The 14,632-nt window shown below is 43.5% G+C and overlaps 1 protein-coding gene across 8 annotated transcripts in view; it reads left to right on the forward strand.

Moving 5' to 3' along the window:
* Positions 1-14,632, forward strand: part of LOC147029619 (poly(rC)-binding protein 3-like) — a 481,413-nt gene that overhangs the window by 348,429 nt on the left and 118,352 nt on the right. The gene's annotated exons all lie outside the window — the stretch shown is intronic.

Raw genomic sequence — 14,632 nt, forward strand, 5'->3', positions numbered from 1 at the left:
TTTTGTTATTTTCTGGTATTCTAACTCAAAGGAAGCTTTCTGCATCAGTCACATTTTTATATCAATCCTGCTTCTGTATCGCCTTGTGAATGATTCAAATCACATATCGTGCAGTATATCACCTCATCAATGGGCAGGCAACATCGCCATAATTACACCTCATTATTTAAGAACACAAAATTTGATTTGGTCTTCATTCTGGTGCACAACAACCCCAAGATAAGTCATTCGTCTTTATTCAGTCATTTCCGAAAATTTGTCTGTCAATTACTGCCATTTGGTGATGTAACTATATCTATAAAAATTGTAGTTCCTTCATTTCCTTGGGCTTACCAGAAGATACACACGTAGACAACATTTGCAAGCTGCTCGCCTCCCAGGCCAGAGAGTAACAATGTGGACTCCATTGGGCCAAACTATTTATTATTGTCTCATCTCGCAGCTCTTAATAATGTACAAGTCATATGCAATGCAATACAACGTGGCTATCCTCGATGGGCTGGGACTCCTGTTTCTACTTTTGCAACCTCACGTACAGTCAAAGTTATGGGAATAATAGCTTTATTTTTGTCTCACCTCTTTAGGGCTTTTACCTGAAAACTACGTATTGGTTTTAGAGATTGGTAGGTCTTTCTACATTAATTAATTGATTTATTATTTTGTAATGCTTAACTTTTAGAGATTGGTCGGTCTTTCTACATTAATTAATTGATTAATTATTTTGTAATGCTTAACTTTTAGAGATTGGTAGGTCTTTCTACATTAATTAATTGATTAATTATTTTGTAATGCTTAACTTTTAGAGATTGGTAGGTCTTTCTACGTTAATTAATTGATTAATTATTTTGTAATGCTTAACTTTTAGAGATTGGTAGGTCTTTCTACGTTAATTAATTGATTAATTATTTTGTAATGCTTAACTTTTAGAGATTGGTAGGTCTTTCTACATTAATTAATTGATTAATTATTTTGTAATGCTTAACTTTTAGAGATTGGTAGGTCTTTCTACATTAATTAATTGATGAATTATTTTGTAATGCTTAACTTTTAGAGATTGGTAGGTCTTTCTACATTAATTAATTGATTAATTATTTTGTAATGCTTAACTTCATGGTGAGAACATTTATGGAGGCTCTGCCCACCTCATAATTATCAAAACAGCCTATTTCAGTGTGGTGAATGATGATAGGCTTCCTCAACTCATGTTGAAATTAATTTTTATCCCTCGACCGACAAAGTCATGTTTTCGGGTTGTCCGTCCGTCCGTCCATCCATCCGTCCATGCTGATTTTCTCTATTTTCTCTGCAAATACTTATCCAATTCACGCGAAATTTTCACCATCGGTGCTACTACTCATGTGGAATGTTTTAATGATAAGTATGACATCATACGTCATGCGGTGTTACTGCCAAAAAAGGAAAAACGTTGGACCTCTCCATCTTCAAAACCGCTCCATGGAAAAAAAATTGAAACTTGCCACATGTCAAGTGCTTCCCATGGGAAAGAAGTTTGTCTTTTTTGATGATGTTATAGGAGGCTTCGTTATGACGTCATAATTGCATACATCGAACACTTTATCCGATCAGTATGAACATTTTTGAAGATCATCTCGGGCTAAATTGGATGGGGGGAAAAACTTTGATCATGTGATCAGTCACGTGGTTCGGCAGCCATGGTTTGTTGACATAAAAACCTTCAAAAATCTTCTTCTCTGAAACGGCTGAACAGATCGAGGCAAAACTTTCCAATTATGATCGCCTATCCATCAGGAACAAAAAGTTATCCACCTATGATGTCAGAGGTCAAATTGTTTGACAGCTCTGATTTTTTGAAGAATGAACCTTTAAAAATGTCCTCCAGAATGGCTTGACAGAGCAAGGGGAAACTTCACCCACATGTTCCCCAAGCCTTGCGGATACCAGGGTGTTCATGAATAATTAATAGGTGACATGGTCTGGCAGCCAAATTGGATTTGAACGAAAATCTTCAAATAATTCTCTCTCTTTAACCGCTTCATCAATCGACACGAAACTTCACAATTATGATCCAATGGTCATGGTGAATATATGATCAAACGCATGGTCTGGCAGCCAGAATTATTTAATATTTTGAATCTGGGTTCGGGGTTTAAATCAAACTTGGTACACGTATGGATAATGATGTAATAATGTGGACGGAGGCATATTTGGTGATGTCTCGATGTCGAAGAGTGCTGTTCTCGTTGACGTATAGTCTCACCACATGCTGAGTATAGATTGTGAAAAACTCAAGGCAGGAATTTGAATGCGTGACGTTTCCGCAGAATTAAGTGGTGAAAAGCAAGATAACACCCAAGTTGGACCAGCATGTTTATTCCCCAGTATGCACGGGCTGCGCATGCATGCCCGGTCACCTTACACAGAACATGTCAACATTTTCCCCTCGAAAAGAGCTATACATCAATGCAAGGTACTATCACGACAAGTTCAACCATTCAGGTACCTTACGTGTGCGAGCAGAGTGTCGCAAAAGTGGTGACCGTGCTTGGGGAGTGCTGGTAGCAGCAGATTCAGGGGGAGTGGAGGGAGAGAAGATACAGTTTCCAACTCTACGATTGGGTTCAGACACATAGGGTTCAGATACATTGGTTTGTGGCGCTTGGCTCACAACTGGAATAGATACCAAGGGTCCACCTTCAACGGGCTGAATATGGGTTGCAGGATTGGGTTGACAATGACTTAGATGGAGTTTGTCAAAATGTTTACATGCTGTATGTCCATTTGGACAGTTCCACAATGAATACAGAGTTGCCAGTTAGATTGGTCACATGGCTAATGAGCCATTTAGGTCCACTGTCAGGATTCAGCATGAAAACAGGATGGAGCATAAGGATGACAGGTGGAACTCAGGATCTGTTGTGCTAACTCTTCTGTTTAAACTTGAGATCAGTAACTCTGGGCGAATCATAAGGATGGATCAAGGCTAAGCATGTCTATAGCATTCGACCAGAAATCATTTCAACAGGTGTGCATCCAGTGGTTGTATGTGAGAATGTCCTATTTGTAAATAGCACGCATGACAACCTGGTCTGGAGAGAAGAACCGTCATTCACCTTTTTGAGACAACTCTTGATCACCTGCACAGCTATCTCAGCCTGACTATTAGAAGTGGGTTCAAAGGCTGCACTGCAATAGTATTTGATACCATTCTGTTTCAAGAAATTCTGAACCACAGTACTGGTGAAATATGAGCCATTATCACGAACCACACAATCAGGTAAACCATTAGTGGAAAACATGGCCCATAAGCTCTCAACTGTGATGTCGCCGTTTTCGGATCATAAGTCGAAACATTCGATCCACTTTGAAGAAGCATCAATTACAAATAAGAAGCATCTTCCCAAAGAATGGTCCAGCATAATCTACATGTCGTCAAGACCATGGTTTAGAAAACCAGGACCACATTTGAAAAGGTACCTCAGGTGTGTTTTGGGAGGTAGCCGGACACAGGGAACAGCGGCGAACATAGTTCCCGAGATCTCCATCTGTACCTGGCCACCAAACATAGCTCCCGGCAATTAACATCATGGTCATAATACCTGGATGCGATCCATGTAGTTCAAAGCACACCTTGTTCCATCCTTTTGGGGGTATAATAACCCTGTTGTCCCACAACAGGCAATCTGAATGCAAGGACAGCTCGTATTTATGAGCAAGGTATGGGCTCACTTTCCAATGGAACTCATAGGGTACAGTTGACCATATGCCACTGATAACACATTGATTTATCATAGGGTCAGGTCCATATTTGTCCACGATTCAATTTATTTTGATGTGATTGGAGTGGGCATTATCACAGTCGAACGCACTCATTGCCATAACATCTCTCCTGGTACAGGTACATTACCTGGGCTAACTGGCAGTGGTAACCTACTCAAGGCATCAGCACAGAAATTCTCACAGCCAGGACGATACGTTATGGAAAAGTCATAGGTTACCAACTTCTCAACCCAACGCTGAATGCGTGCAGAGGCCTGTGGATCAATTCCCTTACACTCATTTAACAGGGACTGTCATGCTTTGTGCTTGGTTATGAGTTCCAAATGTCAACAGAACAGTTACTGATGCATCGTTGTTACACCAAAAATACATGCAAAAGCTTCTTTTTCAACCAAGGAAAAGTTGCACTCTGCAGCTGACAAAGTGTGATGCCTCGGCTATGGGCCATGGAAAAACGTCATCATTTCGTTGTTGCTAAACACAGCCAATGCCATAGGACGAGGCGTCACAGCTGAGACTGAGTGTCTAAACAATACTGTAGTACACCAATACTTCAGATGAATACCACAACCGTTTCGCCTCGGCAAAAATACAAAAGTAGTAACTTGTGGAGATGTTCAAGAACAGTGCTCATATTTGGAAGAAAATTACAGTAGTCGTTCAATCAACACACCTCAGAATGCTTGAAGCTCATCAGTGTTCACAGGAATAGGAGCGTCACTGACAGCCTCAGTCTTAGACTTGCTAGGCCTTATATCATCAGTACTGACAATATGACCGAGAAATTTCACTTCTGGTACCATAACTCTCCACTTGCCATGTTTCACCTTAACATCAGTTACAACAAGACATTTGAGAACCGCCTCAAGGTTACACAAGTGAACAGCATCAGTGTGACCAATGATCAAAACATCATCTTGAAAACGACAACATTGGGAATTGCTTTTAGCAGATTCGCCATATGACATTGAAATATGGCAGCAGCTGATTTGATGCCAAAAGGACAGCGATTAAACACAAACAACCCCATGCATAGGAGTCCCCATCTAGTACCATCTGGGTGTAAGCAGATTCAAAATCGAGCAGCTCAACGTCTTTCCACCAGAGAGTGCAGCAAACAAGTCATCTGCCTTGAGCAGACAATAATGATCCTGCTTGGAATATCTGTTGATTGTTGTTTTGTAATCACCGCAAATCCTAACACCACCGTCAGACTTTAATACAGGGACAATTGGACATGCCCAATCACTGAACTCAACAGGACTGACAACACCTTCCTTTTGCAGGTGTTTTTTTTTTGTATACCTTGTCGAGGCTTGTATGAGAGCGGACACACAACGCACATCAAGGGGGCATGAGACAAGAGGGGAGGGAGTGGGAAGGACAAAACAGTGGGAAACAGAGACATTAGGAGATCTGTGGAAGGGAGAGGGATGGGGACGGGGAACATGGGGAATACAACATGGACATTACAGGGACTTTCAGGAAAGAAAGCAGGGAATTTGAAGGAGGTGGGCTTGGGTGGATTATCGGGGGTAGAAAAGATCGAGGATTTGGATGGGGGATGATAAGAGGTGGTGGTGAACAGCTGTTTTGAAGGCTTGGAGGGAAGAATGGGAATGAATAGAGTGAGGGAGTTTATTCCAAAGGCGGGAAAAAAGAGGAATGAAAGAGTGAAGATGAGCAGTGATTCGTGATTTTGGTAGTTTTACCAGAAGGGGGTTAATGGCGAACCTTGAGCGCCCTGCGGAAATGTGATGGGGACAAATTGCGGAGAGAGAAGGGGGGGCAAGGCTGGAGAGGAGACGGTAGAAGACAGAAAGACCACCGACCAACCTGCCGTATTTGAGTGAGAGGCCCAAAGACTCAGCCTCATTGCGGGAGATGCCAATGATCCGAAATGTCTTGGTTTTGACAGCGTTTAGCCGAGAAAGGTGGGAGGCAGGAGCACCAGCCCAGAGAGGAGAGCAGTACTCCATCAAGCTGCAGACGAAAGCTTTGTATGTGGTCAGGAACTCAGGTGGGCCGATGAAGGACTTTGCACGACGGAGGATTCCCAGTCGGCGACTGGCTTTGGAGGCGAGGTTTGAAATGTGGCTTTCCCAGGAAATGTCATGGCAGATAGTGAGACCCAGAAGCTTGAAAGAAAGGACTTCTTCCAGAGGATTGTTGAGAAAGTGGATGGGGGGGTTCTAAATGGTCCTTTCGAAGAGACATAGTGAGAGTGTGAGAGTTGTCAGGATTGAAAGACATGTTCCACGTGTTGGACCAGTTTGTGATTTTATTCAGATCTGCAGTGAGCGAAGAAGCTGCTCCTTGCCGGTCTGAGGGATTACCGATGGTTGGGCAGAGGGTGGAGTCATCAGCAAAGAGATATAGAGGATTTTCCAGAGAGTCGGAGTGATCATTGATGAAAACCAGAAAAATAACAGGGCCCAGAACGCTACCTTGAGGAACTCCAGCCGGGACCGGAAGGGGAGATGAAAGAACTCCATTAGGGGCCACACATTGACTGTGACTGGAGAGTAAGTCTGTGAGCCATGAGTGGAGATGGCCTTGGATACCATAGGAAGAGAGTTTAGTGAGCAGGGCAGGGTGCCAGACTGTGTCAAAAGCACGTGATATGTCCAGGGATACGGCTCGGATTTGCTGCCTGGCATTGAGGACCTCAATCCATTGTTGGGAGAGCAGAAGCAGCATATCCAGGGTAGAGTGACCTGGTCTGAAACCAAATTGCTGATCAGAAATCAAGCCATTGGAGAAGAGGAAGGATTTGATGTCTGAAGCGATGATGGATTCCATAACCTTGCTGATGATTGGGAGAAGGCTGATTGGTCTGGAGTTGCAGGGATCTGTTTTTGCACCTTTTTTGTGCAGGGCAATGATGTTTGCTGATTTCCAAGCAGATGGCAGATGACCTTGAGCAAATGAGAGGGCGAATAGAACAGAGGGAGGGTGAGCAAGAGCAGAGGAGCAGGTTTTTAAGACACGTGGGCTGATGCCGTCTGGACCAGTTGCAGAATCTGAGTCGAGCTTTGACAGCAAACTCTCCACTTTGTCAGAAGAAAAGGACACAGAGTCCAGGGACAGTTGGGTGCGACTGGGTAATGTGGGTACAGAAAGTGATGGGTTTTGGACACAAGATTTAGCTGCAAACACCGAGTTTGGGCATTCAGCTTTTTCACGTGTGGTATCAGCAGTGCGGCCATTTGAGGTAAGGGAGGGGATGGAGGGGGAACATACACCGGAAACAGATTTGATTAGACGCCACCAGGATTTTGAGGAGGGAGAGAGGTTTGAGGGTTCAGACTTGAGATGAGAAAGATGTTGTTTTCTGGCTCTCCTGAGGGTAGATACACACTTGTTCCGAGCTTTATGGAAGGAACTGAGATTTCCCTCAGTTGGGTTTGCTTTCTATGAGGCAAACGCAAGTTGTTTCAGGACAACTGCTTCACCACAAGCTTCAGTGAACCAAGGGCGGAGGATGGGTAGGACAACTGAAGACGAGATGGGATAAATCTGCGCAAGAGGGAGAGAAAGTTTCTTTAAAATAATTCCCAGGATGAGTTGATGTTGGAGAAAGTAGTGATAGGAGACCAGTCTATAAGTTTCATGGCTGCTTGGAGACCCTGCCAGTCGGCTTGAGTGAAATGCCAGACTCGACGGCGGTGAGGTGGTTCTCTGATAATAGCCAGAGAGATGTCCACTTTGACAAGGACGTGGTCAGAAGAACCAATTGGAGCAGGGGAAGAGCAGCAGATATTGTCAGGGAAATTTGTCAAAATCAGATCCAGAAGAGATGGAGCACCATTGGTTGAGATCTGGGTTGGGAAGTTGACCGATTGAGTCAGTCCCAATGAGTCACAGAAAGATTTTGCTGAGGTGCCATGACAGGTGAGAGAGGTACCCACACCAAGCCAACTGGCATGATGACAATTGAAGTCGCCACATATGAGGAAGAGAGATTTTGGATGAGAAGATAGAAGTTTGTCCATGTTTTCGGATAGTGATGTGTAGATGGAGTCATCACTGTTAGGTGGACGGTACAATACACATATAAACAGCAGGTGGGAGTGGAGGGAAAGCCGTAGTCAGAGGTATTCCTGGGGGTGTGGGGGAGTGGGGTCAGTGCATGGAGAGTGAGGAATGGAGTCTTTGAAGAAGAGAGCAACTCCTCCACCAGGACGAGACTCAGGTCTGTCAAACCGGAGGAGGGAGTAACCAGGGAGAGATGCTTGGGAGTCAGACATGTCTTGGGGGATGAAAATTTATGTTAGGCAGATTATGTCTTGTTTGTCAGTGGCAACCTGGATGGAAAGATCTGAAAGGTTTGAGCAAAGGCCTCAGATATTTGAGGTCCACACTTTTAATGAAGAGGGATTGGAGGAGGCTTTGGGTGCAGGGGGTGGGGGGAGGGGGTGAGGCCAGGGGAGGAGGGGGGGTAGGTAAGGAGGGTTGTTGAAAGAGTGTGGGGGGATTTCAGAATAGCTATGGGAGGGGGCCGGATGAGGAGGAGAAAAGGCTCTGTGGTACTGGGGGAGAAGGGGACAAGAGAGGGGGAAGCAGGCTGTTGAGGAATTGAGGAGGTGGAGTGAAGAGATGGAGGTGAGAGGGCAGTGGAAGGAGGCAGCTTTGTGGATGAGAGGGGGGGCAACTTTGAGAAGGATGAATGAGGGGGGTGAATGGTGGGAGAAAGGTGAGGGGAGTTTTTGAGAGAGGTGAGAAGGAGGCTTGGAGGGAGAAGAGTGGGATGGTTGCTTTGAGAGTGAGGGGTGAGAGGGGTGAATTGGCACTGAAGTTGGAAAAAAAGAATGGTTGATGGAAAGCGAACATTCATAGCAAACTGGGGTTATTTTTAAAGTTTTAGGTCAGAGATGCGATTTTGCACAATTCTTGATGGATGCAATAAAGGCGAATCCAGAGAATGGAGAGAAGAAACGCTGTCACAGTTGGATTTTTTAGGCAAGGTATGAAGGAAAGGTCGAATTGAGAGCAGTCTGTTTAAATAGCAGAAGAGTAGTGCATTATGATACAGTAAAGAGTACCACACGTGTGAAAGAGGAAGATGAAGCATTATAAGAGATCGTTTTTGTTATTCTTGTTATTAATGTTTGAGAGAGTTTTCAACAGATTAGGTCATCGAAGTGTTGTAGAAAAAAATCGAGGAAAAAGAAGAGAAGAAGACGAAGAGGAGATGAAGAAGAAGAGGAAGAGGAAGAATAAGAAGACGAAGAAGAAGAAGAAGAAGAATCGAGAGTCGTGAGTGAGGAAGGAGAAAGGTAGCGTTTTTTTTGTTTGTTTGTTTGTTTTGATTTAAGATCAGAAATAGAGTGATCAGTTGGGAGGGATGGGGGACGTTAGGAAAGTGGGGAAGATAGAAATTGAAGGTAATGGGGAGAAAATACAAAACACGATTGTACACCGAGGGGAACCGGTAGGCCTCAAGCCTCAAGGGTAGGCCTCAAGCGTCCGGCAAGACAAAGTCGACAAAATCTCACAAAATAGCACGATTTTTGAAACAAAACCAAACTCGGAACACACAGTAACATGTAAGTGAGAGAATAAACAGTTAAAACGAGACAGATAACGACCGGAAACTTAACTTTGAGATCGTTAGCAGAGAGCCCCGAACGATACCTGTCGACACTCCAAAACCCAGAACCGGAAGAGTTCAACCTCTGCCTCAACTGCTCTGAGTTTGAGCAGTTGAGTTCAAGCTCTGCCTCTGGGCAGGTGGTCAAGCTCTGCCTCAACTTTTGGATGCATCATGTGAGGTACACACCGAGCTTTACAGAAAACTGGCTTAGCATTCTAATCCACATATATTTTGGCTTTAATCCCTTGAAAGGTGCTGACACCACCTTCAAACAATGAGTGGTATTTTGTCAAGAATGGCATTGTTATTAACTTCACAAACAATCAATTTTATCACAGGCCAATCAATTTTGATGGATTCAAGCCCAATTATGCCTAAATAGTGTCAGCCCATTGTCCTGTATGATCCACTCGGGTAGTTTCCATGACCCATCATTGTCTGTAACCTTCACATCAACACCAATCACAACTATTAGTTCATTTGTACAAGTTCACAAGTTGGCATTCACAGGCCAAAGTACCAGCCTCATCTCCTGACCAAAGAGTCTTTTGAAGGTTTCAGAGCTCATTGCTGACTGGCTGACCCAGGTGTCCAGCTCCATATCCATAGTAATGTCATTCTTGGCATGACTGTGCAGTAATTGGTTTTTATTTTGATTCCGTTTAACATCTAGAGTTGTGGGTTTGCTTTTGCCTGACATACTGAGCAAATCATACTCCCCAGAAGCAGGAGGTGTTGCTTCACCACTGGCCACTGGCGCAGTCAAATTGATTATGTGGCGAGTCATACCATATTGGGATGCCCAGGTTTGCCAACAGTTATAACAAATGCAATGTTTGAAACAACAGTGTGGGATAAGTGAGTGCCACCACAACACAAGCATGATTTATCTTTTGGATAACTTGACTATCTGCTTCAACGCTTCGGGACACAAGAGCTCGTCCTCTGAATCGAGGTGTTATGTTGAACAGATTGGTGACAATGAGGTTAAGTGGGCTTCTCAGCTGATGATAATGAATTCAGTTTGTTGACATTAAATAAACTCGACGAGGAGTTCTGCTCCCTGTTGGTAATAACATGATCGACACAGCTTCAGCAAGATCGAGGTCGGGAATGACCAACAACTTCCAGAGAATAATTTCCTTGTTGATGCCAATAGGGAAGAACATCCCTCAGCATCTCATTCAATTTGACACCAAAATTACCATGTACAGCAAGCTGGCGGAGGTCAAACAAACTCAGACACCGACTGATCTTCCTTCCTTGGTGCATTTATAACAATTGTACTGGGACACGATTTTCCCAGGTTTTGGCTGTGATCTCGACAAGTTCATCGTAGGTTTTGTTCTTATTTTTATCAAGGCAAATGAGGTCCTTCATCAGGGCATACTTTAAGTTGCCACACACGGTGAACAGAATGGCCCGGCACCAATCAGTATCTTCTACTGCCACCATCTTGCTTGTGATAAAGTATTATTCCAAACGAGCAGCAAAATCTTCCCAGTCCTCATCTGGCTAGTACTCTGACAGAATCTCCACAAACACCATCGCGAGCAATGCCAAATGAGCAATGCATCAAACTCGTCACCAAGTGTGACATATCCTTAGGATTAAGGAATGAAAAGTAAGACAACACCCAAGTCAGACCAGTACGTTTATTCCCCAGTATGTGCGTGTTGCACATGTGTGCCCAGGTCACTTCACACAGAATATGTCAGGATGCTGGCCATATTTGACCAGGATACCAGCACTAACTCCCAAATATTTTTGTTTTCTGACACCGTGAGGTCTTTAACATCCATCAACTAATGATAGCAGATACTGTAGGTCCCTGCTTTACATCCATCCAAGGGATGACACACTCATTGATTACCTTGCCCGTGCATGGCCAATCCGACAGCTTTATACTCAGGTCAATAATCCAACCCAGATTATATAGCTCAGAGGCAATTGCACTACTGCTGAGCCATCTAATGGGACCAACACCCACCGAGTGTATGATTATTACAAGTCCACCACTGGTTCACCCATTCGTTTCAATCATCGCCTGCTTTAAATCTGTCTGCCTGTACTGGATTCTATCACAAATTATCAGAATATTAAGCTTCCGTCGATGTCATTCATCACTTCTATAAATCTCAAAAACTGTGTTAAATAGTAAGATGTTAAGCAGTCTTTCCCAGAATTGCATGAAGTTAAGTGAAAGCACCAATAGTCAAGTAAAAAGACTATGGAACTCATTATCTCCAAATGATAATGAGTTTGGAAGGAGGGCAGGGGAAGAGGGCAAGAGGAAGATGATACAAGTCACAGCAAGCAGAAGTGACATCCATCTTTACATCCTCTCCAAAGTATGGCATGTCGTTCCGTAATTAATTTCAAAGCAATAGAAGATAAAGATTTCGTGGCATGCAATTTCTTGATACAGATTACGATGACAAAAGAACCCTCAATGGAATGTATGCCATTAAGACCGAAACTGTGCCGGCCTGTACTGAAAAAATAGTTTCACGAGAAGTGGACAACTATCTGTATGACATTCCCTTGGATGTGGAGTTGATGGGTGAGAATGGTAGACACTGTCAATCTCACACGAGAAGTCCACAGATTGATGTATCCATGGGTACAAAACAAAGAAATCCCCATGCATTGTGGAATTATTTTGCTTTCAGGGAAATCGAGCTCTTTGTAATAATGCAACTGAACTGGTTCTCTGTTTTGTACATTACCTTTTTATTTGGTGTGTAGTGCCAGACTATTTTGTTAAAATGGGATTTTTACTAACATGAAATCACATGCACTATTTATTTACCTTAGTTGTGTCAAAGTTCACTCCCCCATCTTCCACCCCCTCAACAGATTATTGATTGGCTTTTGAAATAAGTAGTACAATTAAAAAATGCAGAGTAGTTGTTTTTTTATACAGGTAGATTTTTAAGATACAAGCAAGAGAGGTAGTTTTTTTTTTAATACGGTGTAGCTGCAACACAAATCACGCACACACGTGTCGACAAATACACGAGATAACACTGGTCTTGACGTCAGACAAACAGCCATTCTCTTTGGGGTTGTGACGTCACTTCCGAGAGCACCCTGTGAACTTGCATCACGAGGAATTTCCTCCTCCTATGGATGCCAACCAATGAGGATTTTCCGGGCAGGTTCTCTGTATCTTCGGTTTTATCATTTCAATGCTGAAGGTATCATTTTAAAGTCTGTGGAATGACTTGGCCAGGTCAGAATCAAACCATCGACCTCTCAAACTCAGAGCAGATGCTTTAACCATTAATGCCACTTAATTCTGGTATCTTTTTAAATATATATATATATATATATATATATATATATATATATATATATATATATATATTAATATTAATATTAGGGCGCTTTTAGCTACTATGGTAAAAATTCAAATTTGCAATAGAAGTTTGCAGAACCTTCCAAATGGTGAGGTTTCATGAAAAACTAAAATCTTCAAAGTTTTATTAAGATTAAATAATATTTAGGACTTGCGCAGGCACTTGACATCCTTCTCCATTAGTACAACATGGCTAAATTAAAATGAAAATCTCTTTTGATGAAAACAATTAAAAAGAATTATCCTGAAAAGTAAATAATATGCCTTTATAAAATCAAAGTTTCCTTTGAGGCCTTTGGGTATTTCCGTCGGTCATCCTCCATCACTTGAACAAGGTACTGCACTTGAGCCTCATCTCTTGTTCGACCAGCTTTCGTGAAATATTGGATGAGGGCGACGCCTCTTTCGGCCGCATCATTCACGACGTTCAAAGAGTCAACCCTCTGCTTTGCTTTGACGTAGGATTCAAAGCTCTTCCAGTTTGATGGATCCTTTTCCTCGAGAAAGTCTTCTGGCAGCTCGAGGAGCGTAAAGAGATTTTTAGTTTGGGAGGAGCAGAGGTCAGACAGCTTCTTTCCCTCTGGATTGGGAAGCCAGACTCGTCGAGATGGATCCTCTGAACCCTCCACGTCCTTCATGTTTATTACCATGGCGATCTTTTCTGACGAATCTAAGTTGTCATCAAAGAGTGCAAGGCCGACGTTAACTTCGCTCAGGTACCACAGATGGCGGCTCATTGTTTTGTATGCAGCATGATTCAAGGAATGGAGGGCTTGAAGGAGCTGGAGGTCATTATTTGGCGCGGAAGCAGCATTTCAAGTGTCGAACCAGGCCCTGATATAGTGCTTAGCAACAAAAAGACAGACCTGCTTGATCCCGCTAAACAGGCGTTCTGTGCGACATGTACTGCGGGATGATGACGCGCGTTTAGTGAGAAAATCCGAGAACTGCCCTTGAAACATCCAGATCTTGAAGCAGTAAATTGCACGAGCCATCCAACGCGCTCGGTGAACGGCGCCAGGTGCCCTGAATGTTGGAACCTGATGTCCAGAAGGGACGCCTCCAAGGAAAATGATCATCAGTTGGAGAAGTTTTTGTGGTCGTCTCGGGGATGTTTCTGCTTCAGAAGCTCTTGGGCATGCTGAATGACAGAATTGGCCCATGGATGGATATTGGTGGCTGTGCTTGCATCATCAGCAGCAGTCAAGTACTGCGTGAAATTAAAATGGGGCCAGCAGTCCCGGAAGGTTTGGAATAAGGTGATGTCTGGCCCTCGGGATGCTTCATCGACCGAAGAAGAGTAAACTGCTTCCAAAACAAGTTCTAAGACATGGTGCCAACACGCAAAATAAAGAAGTTGATGATCAAGGATGTTTTCAATACGAACACAGACCCCACCCCGGATTCCAGTATTAACAGCTGTCGTGTCAAAACACATCCCTTTGACACGTCCAATCAGGTTCCACTCCTTAACTGTTGAAAAGATGACCGCGGCTGTTTCTTCCGCCTTGGAGTCTTTCAGCATCAGAATTGCCAGGATTTTTGACACACCATTCCCAGTGACCAGAATTGGCAGCCTGTCAACTTTGTCTCTTCCAGTTAGGTCTGGCATCAGCTTGGAATCCCAGTGGACTACCAGGGGTGTGTGTCAACCTTAAAGCTCTGCTTTATCTCTTCAGCGCGTTGCTTCCGGTGCTTAACACGAGCGGCACGAATGGCACTTGGACTGAGAGAAAGTTTATTGATGTCTTGTCCCAATTGCTTGGCAAATGGAATTAGAACCCGACTTGCAGAACGATCGCGAAGGAGAGTTCTATCCAGGGCCTCAGTTACTTCAGATGTTAATCCAGTTGTCCCACATTTTCTCTTCGGAGGCTGGGAATCACAGGTGGTTGGATGGATGGAAGAAGATGGTT

Source organism: Eptatretus burgeri, chromosome 3 (genome assembly GCF_056783735.1).
Source record: "Eptatretus burgeri isolate ZD-2024b chromosome 3, Ebu_testis_v1, whole genome shotgun sequence".
In the NCBI taxonomy this organism is placed as follows: domain Eukaryota; kingdom Metazoa; phylum Chordata; class Myxini; order Myxiniformes; family Myxinidae; genus Eptatretus; species Eptatretus burgeri.